The sequence below is a fragment of the Halyomorpha halys genome, unplaced genomic scaffold (genome assembly GCF_000696795.3).
Source record: "Halyomorpha halys isolate HHAL.00 unplaced genomic scaffold, Hhal_1.1 Scaffold233.1, whole genome shotgun sequence".
Lineage (NCBI taxonomy): Eukaryota > Metazoa > Arthropoda > Insecta > Hemiptera > Pentatomidae > Halyomorpha > Halyomorpha halys.
This window is the reverse complement of record NW_027111122.1, coordinates 774832-784910: the sequence shown is the minus strand read 5'-3', so window position 1 is coordinate 784910 and position 10079 is coordinate 774832.

The following is a 10079-nucleotide window of genomic DNA, read 5'->3' as shown; positions in this document are numbered from 1 at the left end:
TATAAGTTACGGACTGTCAGCTGACAGGTCCATATCAGCTGATCGAGAACAGTTGTATATGTGGAAACTATTGTATATTCATAGACGGACAAGCCCCGCAAATAGATAAATAGATCAGTCTTTGACAGCACTTCAAGCGTTTCATTTCGCACTCCTCTCTCTCCTATTATTTTTAGTTTCGCTTGAGTAAAAGATAACTGGTGCCGAAACCCGGGAACTTTACATACCGGAGTAATTTTCAGTCAAAAAAAATTTTTTTTGTTTATTCTTCTCCTTGACTTATCACCAGTAACGGAGTAGTGAGAAGAGCAGTTCTGAACCTAGAGAATATGAACCAACCTCAAGCTGCAGTCAACCAAACTTTAGCAGCAGCTAACCCACCTCCGGAGCAGATTCAGCCACTACCAGAAGTCTCTTTAGAGCAATTTCATGCCACGACGCTTGAATGGATTAAGGTCTGTACGGCAACCGCCCAGGACCTGAAGAAGGCAGTGTCGGACCTAGAAAAATTCATCGGAGAGACCGGAGAATTGAATCATTTTTTTAAAGGGGGCGATCGCCTAATGGGTCGAATAGAAGCGAAGAAATCGGAGGATCTACTGGATAACGAGGATGCAAAAGCATTGAAAGCAGCGGTAGTCTGCCGAGTAAAAAGAAGTATCCTTAATCAGATTCAGGTAGATGAATGATCAAAGAAAGACTAAAGAAGGCATTCGAAGGAGGGCGGTGGACCCCAGAGGAGGATATATTCATGATGATAAGAGAAACGATAAAACCGAGACAGCCTAGTGAGCAGTATGCTGCAGAACTCCTAGCGCGCTATAACAGAATCGCTGATAAACTCAGCGAGATGATGGAGACAATCCAAGTACAGGGTCGGATGCAATTCCTATCCATGGTACTGAAGATCCAGTTGGCAAAAGAACTGGGGAAGAAGGAAGGAATGCCGAATGACTGCTCGTTTGTGGAATGTGCTCAGGATCTTATAGAGATAAGCGCTGGGGAGGCGGAGGCCCGAATGGAAGTAGAAGAGTCGGGGTGGACCCGGATAGAATATCAAAGGCCGAGAAACATGCCTAACACTTGGAGAAGAAGAGAGCATAGAGATACTAGGATACAGAGAAATATTAACCAGGAAAATAGAGCGTCCCAGGCGAGACCCAGAAACAAGGGTCGGCGGGAGGACCAATTTAGTTCAATATAGTTTTATTAAGTATATTTTTTCTTATATAGGATGGTGAAGGTAGCTTTTGTAAACTAAATGATGCTTGATGTGCATTATTCCTGATGATTTGATCCTGCTCGCTCTTCCTCTCTGTCCCCAATGGGCCAGCAGCTTTCTGAAGGTTTTCTCCTCCAAAAGAGCCAGATATTAATAATTTAAGAGTAGAAAAAAAATCACTTCTTAAAGGCAACGGCGGTTAGTCACTTGTCACTTCTACCCACCAGCAGAGAGCTGCACCATGCCCTTTAGTATTTTAACACAATCAAATTGGAATCGTTCAGGGGGTTTACTGAACAAATAGTAATGATACAGAAATATTATATACCGTTGAAAATCCAAAAAAGGTTAGAAAAAATAATATTTAGCAAGACAGTTGTATAAGGTAATAGAGAATAACGAAAAAACACATAAATAAAACGTCTCTTCCCACTGCATTTTATCTGGGTTGTGTTCGCGCAGGTTTGGCTATATCATAAGGTTTTTGTTATATCACCATAGTTAATAGATTTTTAATTTCATATAACCATCATAAAACCATTCTTAGTATTTTCAAAATTGAATTTTCAATAATTATCAATAAATAAATGATTAAGAGCTGATAATGAATAAATGATTTACTGAATATAGATTTTAGTAAACTATTATATTTTTATTTGGTTGTTATATTTTTGCAGAAAGAGAATGTTAAAACTTTCACAAAATATGAGAAATATTCATTATTATTAAAGGTACTCTAATGAAAACTTTTGAAATTAAATTTAGTCAATCTGTCACCTAAAAAAATAGTATGAAATAGTGCTGGAACAGTGAATAATATAAGAATATCTGTTCTAACCACCAGATTTTTTAATTTTTTTTCAGAAAATCGTAGATATATGACGATCTGTATGAAAGTAATGGCAGCATTTTCAACTATTGAGAATTTCTTAGCGACTAAAAAAAAAAAAAAAAAAAAAAAAAAAATCCCAGGATTTCAGTTAAAATCTTAAAAAGTGTTTATTTTCTAAACAATAAATTTTATCCGGTGAAATCAGTTTTCTTTAATTAGTTGTATAGAAGTAATAAAAATTTGAAATACACAACTAATTTAAAAAATCATGACAATAGATTTTATCAAATTAAAATAAATAATTGTATTAGATCAAATTAAGTTAACTACTTAGTAATATTGATTAAATTTATTCTGAATTGTGATAATTGTAGTAAACACATTATAACAAGACGTTTATTCACGTATCACCATTGTTGGGTAAAGAATGAAATTGTACGTTATCTCTTCAGTCTCATATTGCTTTATTAGGCTATCAATTAGGCTTTCATATTGTATCCAATTATAATTGTATTCTCGTTAGCGAGCGGATAAGGTAATTGATGCAGGCGTATAAAGTAGAATTGTGCAGGCTGACCAAATTTTATTTTCGAGCTTTTCATTGTAAGAGATGGACAAAAACGTTTTAATACATGCTGTACACGCCACTCCTAGCGAATCAGAATTCGGGACCCCACAAAGAATATTAATTAATATTATACTAAAGAGGGTCGAATTTGAAGCTTTGTCGAATAAGACAAATAGCTACTTGATAATATTTCTTTAATTTAACTAGAAAGATGGTTAGCACCCAAATATATAATACCTGGCACCTAAACTTTTACGAAATCTTACACGAGATGTAAGAGAAAGAGGTAATTAAAAATAGGTCCACGGGCGTGAGGAGATTTACATAGGTCTTTAATCATCTGAATAATTGAACAAGTTTGGGGATATGGTCCGTCTATATTAGTCGGTCCTCCCTCGAGAGTAACGTCCAATTTATCTCGGTATTCAATCAGTTGGTAAAGATAACCGATCCTTTTATGTTATAAGAGGCAACAAGTGTGACTATAGCCCATCTCTGGAAATATCTTATTCCGCTGCTGTAGTTTTACACCAATGTCTGTCCAGTAGATTACGACTTATACCGGAGCCCAGCGGTTACAAATCTTCGTCTCACCCTCCCCCCCTTTAAAGCTAAAACGTTACGTTACATCTTTTCTGGGCTAAAATAATTTCGTGGCACCATTTTTGAGCAGAAAACAAATATAATAATGTCTCTACAATTCCTTTCAAGAAGATCGAGTATATAGGAAAATAAGAAAAATTGTTAGCTGCTGGAGCGAATACCTGAATGAGAGCAATCATATTTACAGAACTGTCTATGCCGTTCTTGAAAAGATGGGTCTTCATAATTTTACTTATTGAAAGAGGCTTTCATTCTTCTTGATACCTACAGATATACGGCATCATATTTTATCCGAATCAATTATTCCCACCTGCAAGTGACTGACCTAATTAGCAACCTCGAATCTCCACTAACATCAGGGCCCCTGAATATTTATAACATACACTTCAGGAGGTAAAATATAAAAATTTGTAGCACCCAACCAAGAAGATATGGCCAATTTAAATAAATTTATCTCTGTTTTAAAAAGCCAAAGAAGTATGTCTTCAAATTTGATTATTTTGGGTTTTGTAGCATAGTAACTTGTTTTCCTATTCTAGCAACTGAATTTTGACAAAAATGATCAGTCCATTTATATCGAAATTAACTCAAGTGTTTAATCATTTTTATCCGAAACGAAATTTAATATTTAATGAATATTATTGATAGATTTTCTTCAAAGTATGGGTATCCTTTTTCTTTTAGAATAATGTAAGAAACGCGCGGGAGGAGTCCCAAATGGATAGATAACTTTTTTGGTATAACAAATTATATGTTCAAAATTATCAGTAGCTTATATTGAAATTAGAAATCAGCATGGTTGTTTGCATTGATAAAAAATTCAATAGCTGAACGAATATCAGGAATCGATTTCCATCAGTTATGGGTTCACATTGTCTTTTAGAATACGATAAATCCATTACATATACATATCGGTATAAATTATCATACAAAAACATAATTATGTAGTGTAATTATTCCGAGACTAAATAAGCAATAAATATTGCCTGGTAGGTGTTGACCCGCTAAACCTATAATTTGCTGAATTAACTATTACAAATGAATGATAATGTAATTAATCATTCGCATGATTATGTGTTATAGTCACCATTTTAAAAATCCTCTAATTTATATTATTTTCTGAAATATTAATCATTCTTAAATTGCTAAGCAAGTACCCTAAAATATCAAGCATAGCCTAATTAGATGTATATGCAGAAATATATATTTATCTTATTCAAACGATTATTTGCAGTTTCTATAAAGAATTATGATAATTACTAAATTATTCTCATTCTATGTCCTTTTTTTTTGTTTCAGTTATTTGTGAAGTATCAAGCTTTTTAATCACTTTCAATCCAAAGGTAGGTTTTACTGTGAATATTTTTGTATATTTCAGAGAAAGCCAATTTAACAATTCATTATTGTATTGTTAATATCTTTTCGAAATTAAACATAAATAAATTAATATTTCGAAGACTTGCAAAAATGAAAAAAATCTATTCATGATTCCCATTGTCATCGAACTATTATTGAACTTAGGATTCTTTCCCTTACTGAAATCAACAAACCGTTTATATGCAAATCACTTGAACAGCGAAACTTCTTCAAATTACGTGTAAGTAGTTTTGTAACAATCATATTTATAGTAACCTTCTAGGTTATTTTTTCTGACTTCGGTGTTTCTAATCGAGGGACACTTAAACGGGAAAAAGGAGTTTTTTTACACTTTCCTAAACGTTAAGAAAACAAAATTTTATCGTGAAAACGACTATTATTTACACTTGAAACATGTAATTCAGCAACTTTGAGCCGCTTAAGCTCATTTGTCTCTTGTTTTTACAATCATGCCAGTCGTTCAAAAAATCGAGTTACCTCATTTTCCCTCTGTAGTCATCAATTCTTAAATGAATTTTACTCCCTCTGCAAAGAGGTTGAGGGAGAGTTGAGTACAATCATCAAATATCAAATATTATAAATATGGGCCGGCGTAGAAAAGTTTGGAGCACTTGGAAAGAAATCTTGTCCACAGCCAAGGTAGGTCTCTAATTATGTGATGACCGATTATCACAAAAATAATTGAAGCTAGTGACTCTATTTATGGACATAAGCAAATTGATAATTAAAAAGATATTGTTATTTGAAAAGATTATTGCTGAGATATATATATATTCATTAATAAAATTAAAGTTTTTCAATTCCGCTCATAAATGACTTTTTCTATAGCGACTTTTCTATAATCGTTATCTTAACGAATGTATTTTGATAAATGTCAACTAATCCTGATCAAAAAGTTTTTTTTAATAATGTTTAAATTATAATAATAATGTTATTTGACTTTCAAGTAGAAATTATAATTGTAATATTTTTAAGTTGTTTTAGCTTGATATTGCAGGTTGATAAGCAAAACATCTTGCATTTTCATTACATTAATTACAGTAGTCTTTTTGGCATAAAACTAAAGAACTGGGAAACGAAATCATAATAATTAGAAACAAAAAGTTATTACTTTACTATTGAAAAAACAACGATTATAAATCGTTCCATTTTTATTTCATCTAAAGTTTTCCTTGTCGATCATGATAAAAGGTTTAGGAGATTAGATAAAAAAAAAACCAGACCTTATGATTTGCTCATCATTAGATGACTTAATGTGATAGTGATGCTAAGTAAATTTCCATTAACTCTACAAGCAATAAAACATGAGAATCTCTCTTTTAGGAAAATTTTATTTTTCGTTAAACTAGTGGAAATGTATTTAGCACCACTGTGATACAAGCCATCGGTATTATAAAATGATAGTGGCTTTTTTATGTACTAATATAGTATATATAACATATCTGTTATAAAATATATTGTCCAGTCTTGTTTATCACAAGCTAAACCTCTGAACTCTAAGACCGAGATTAAAGTTTAGCAAAATAAATCTTACTTATATTTCATTTCATCCCCTCCTTGTTAGACCTTTTCAGGGCACACCTAGCTTCTATCGAATGAGAAACTTGTTATCTAAAGTGTTAGAGAAAAATCTGGTAACCTAGTTATTAAAACTTATTAAAAAAAGCATGCAATAAGTAGTTTTAAACTTTTGTTTTTCTGTGCCACTTAGTTTTTCTTAAATATTTTCATTGAATTTCTTCCTACCAGTTTTATATTTTTTGTCTAGAGTTTTACTCCAGCAATTTCAGAAATTTTCTAAGGTTAAGGGAGGTGTATAACACGTGAATTCTGCACATCAAGTCGAAAATTTGGATCTTAATAAATATGTTTTAAATTGATTACATTTTAAATGCAATTTATTTTTCAATTATAGCATACTAATAAAAGTGTATTTATATGAAATAGAAAAAAACGTTTCTGCAGGTAATAAAGTGAAAGTATTGGAAGTAAAAAAAAAATTAACACCGATTATCATGCTTCCTCTACCTGAGATATAATAAATAATATAAAGGAGTGGATTTATAAAAGAAAGTGCTTAAGATGGATTTAAAAAAAAATTATATCAATATTATGTTATGAAAACGTTAGTTAGCAGATAATTCTGAACCAACTATTGATCTTCGACTTAATTTAAATGCAAGAAAAAATTTATTACTAGCTAATCATACTTCTTTTTGCTATAATTATGGAATATTTCCTATTCATTTATGAGCTCTACCAATCATTATATTTACATTTCAGCTGTGTTTCAATCAATGGGTAACCTCGCTCGCCATTGTTATAACCGTTGGCCGCCTTCCTCCAAGCCTATAGACCCAAGGTGTTCTGCCGGACGTTCCATTTTATGGGAGCAGTTAGGCGGCAGATGGAGGGTATTACTCGGTCCAAGAGAGACTAAACCGAATTAAAGTATCCCTTCTTTATTTCGACACTTCTTCCAGCCTTTATCTTGTCCTCATCCCTTCCCCATGAAACTTTAGACCTCTGAACCCTAAGTCTCTAAAAAACGTCAGTCAAAAAAGTATCGGATAATTATATATTTCTAAACTTTTTTTAAAATTAAATTTTGGTACTTATCAGACGCTGATAAATTAATTTTTTTGTGTCATATTAGTTTTAAATTTAAGTACTTAAATTAAAGTAGTTGTAATTATTTTTTTATCTGATTTTATTTTATTCTTTACCTTGTAGTATTTCACCCTATAAATACAGAAAGGTTGATAAATAAATGAACTAGAAGTGATTTAGATCTTACAGTGATTCACCGTGCTGTCAAAGACGTTTAATTTGAATTGATACCAGAAATGTGGATAAACATTGGTGCGAACTCTACCAGAAGATTGAGGTGATTTGAAACACCATGTTTTATTAAAATAAACTATTTATTTGTCCATTTATAGATCTTGATTTTAAATGATTATTTCTAATGTATTAAAGTAGCTTATAATTGAGCAAATGTCTGAGTTTCCTAAAAGTATTCACCCTTCCTTTCTATTTTTTATATAATTTAACACTATTAGTCTCTTTCAGATATATTAATCGATTAGCTGCTAAAATAATTTAAGATAATTTAGTAATCCACTAGATATATATACAAATTATTTATATATATTAATCATTTATAACTTATCTTGATATCGTACCTAGGCCCGTAGCTTGTTGACATTAGACAACGCGTGTAATGCCTTACTCACAGAACAGATACACTCGCTTAAAGCCGAAAAAAAATATTTATTTTTTTATCTGGAACTAAATATAGAATTACTACAAACCAAATTGAGTGTTTTTTTTTTTTGCAACTGTTAACAAAGCCTGCAAGTTGTTGCACTTTTGTTCTATAATTAAGTATATTACACATCGTGTCCCGGAAAGATGTTATCTGCCCTAATATTTACAATTTTTGAAATTTTGATTTAGCTTTTGACAGGCCACAGAGGTCTTTGTTTTATAATCGTTATTTTAAGTATTCTTAATTGTCTAATCTGTTTTCTCCAGTTCTTTTCTAGCACACCTAACTCTGGAATTTCTGAAGGGAAATTTTTTACGGATTTAACGGATAACATATAATTTTGTTTAACGCTTCTTGAAGAAGTAAATAACTAAATATTGAAAGCAATTTTTCACGGTCGTTTATTTTAGTTATCACTTATTTAGGTTCAGGAAACAATAAGAAATAAGTATATTGATGTTATTTTGTTTTGTTTTTTTTGGCTCAGTCCAACGCTAAAGATTTTACTATGACTGAAACAATAAGCCACGCTTTAAAAAACAATTTTAGTTTGTTGACAAATAACAAACAATTCAATCATAAACAATATGTCAGATTACACAATCTCCATACTACGTACATAGCAGAACACAGAATACTGGCTTACAAAAAATCATCATCTTATCACAAACTCAACAACCTCACTAATAATCTAGCACACGATACGGCTACCATGAACATTCTTGACAACACTTACCGAAGACTAGAAAGGAGCTGGATGGGGGATCTCCTTAGTTAACTAATGAAATCAATTACAAGTTAAAATGAAATTTGGAGGAGTTGCCAATTGTTCTCCATCATGCTACTTTTGTAATTTTTTTGATTTTACAACATATTACATTTACTGGTTGTCTTCAATCTAAATACATGTATGAATTGATTCTTAAAGAAAATATAAAATTTGTTATGTACTGAACACTAAACTATGGGGCGATGACCATGCTAAATGGTAAGGCGCGATGCTACTAACTTCAAGAATCCGGGTTTGAATCTGGCTAGGCAGAAAATTGTTTTCTGCTACACAGCTGTGGTGAGTCAACTCTGTGGGTCCTGAGGCCCTCCTGGAGTCCGCCCAGCCTCATAAATTGGGTACCCTTAATTGGGTAAAAATCTGGAGGCCGAGCGTGATTCTGGCCAAATCACCTTCTTGCACAACCGTTGGTCTAGTAACAGTACTTCCTTACTAATTACTGAACTTCTGACCCTTCATGGGTTGTAGTGGTACAAATTTTTTTTTTTATTTTTTTTTTAATGAACACTATAATTTGTCCCCAGCATTGTGTAGTGGTGATTGACAAAAAGTGACATAATAGACTAAATGAAATATGGCTATCCCTTGTTTGTTCTTTGAGGATTCACTAATTTGACTAATCATTCTTCTTCTTAAAAAGAAATTAATAATTAAAATACCACATAAGGTTTTTTTGTTGCAGTAATTCATCTATCTTTATTTTATTTTATAAAATTGTGATAAGGATATTTTTATTAATTTACTTGATAACAAAGCTTTGAAATTATTATCTTGCATACTACTGACGATTTTGCACATAGAAAATGAATACTTTTCTAGAAATATTTTTGGGCGTGCAGTAAGGTACATATTTGTCATTCTTTAGCTGGTTACTAGTAAGAAGGAGTTTCAATCAGCAAGCCGAACTCATAATACAATCAAAGGGAGAAAACGATTTTTTGTCATTTAATATGAGATCAAAAGAAATAAAATAATCTGTCAGCGGTAATGGTCCCAAAAGTTTTCCAAAACAACTCATAAATCATCCCAAACGTCATCTACCAAACCCCATTTAACCTCAGATATTGGGACGTGTCAAACCACTTTTTTTATTTTATCTCAAATTTTCATTTCAACTTTATTTTTTCTAGAAATTGTTTTATTATTAATTGTGTCTTTCGTGAAAAAAGTATTCTTTAGAGAATCATGAAGAATACTTTCCTCGCTTCATACGTGTAAAAAGGTTTATATTCACTATCGGTAACATTTATTAGTGGTATTATACAATATATTTGATAACATACAAAGATGATGACGAACATAATAAAGATTCATTACAACTTTAATTAAAACAAGAAAAAAACTAGCTCGTATACTCTTTCCAGTCTTAACTAGACAGTTTTACAAATAATTCCATTGACATATTAATCATATCTT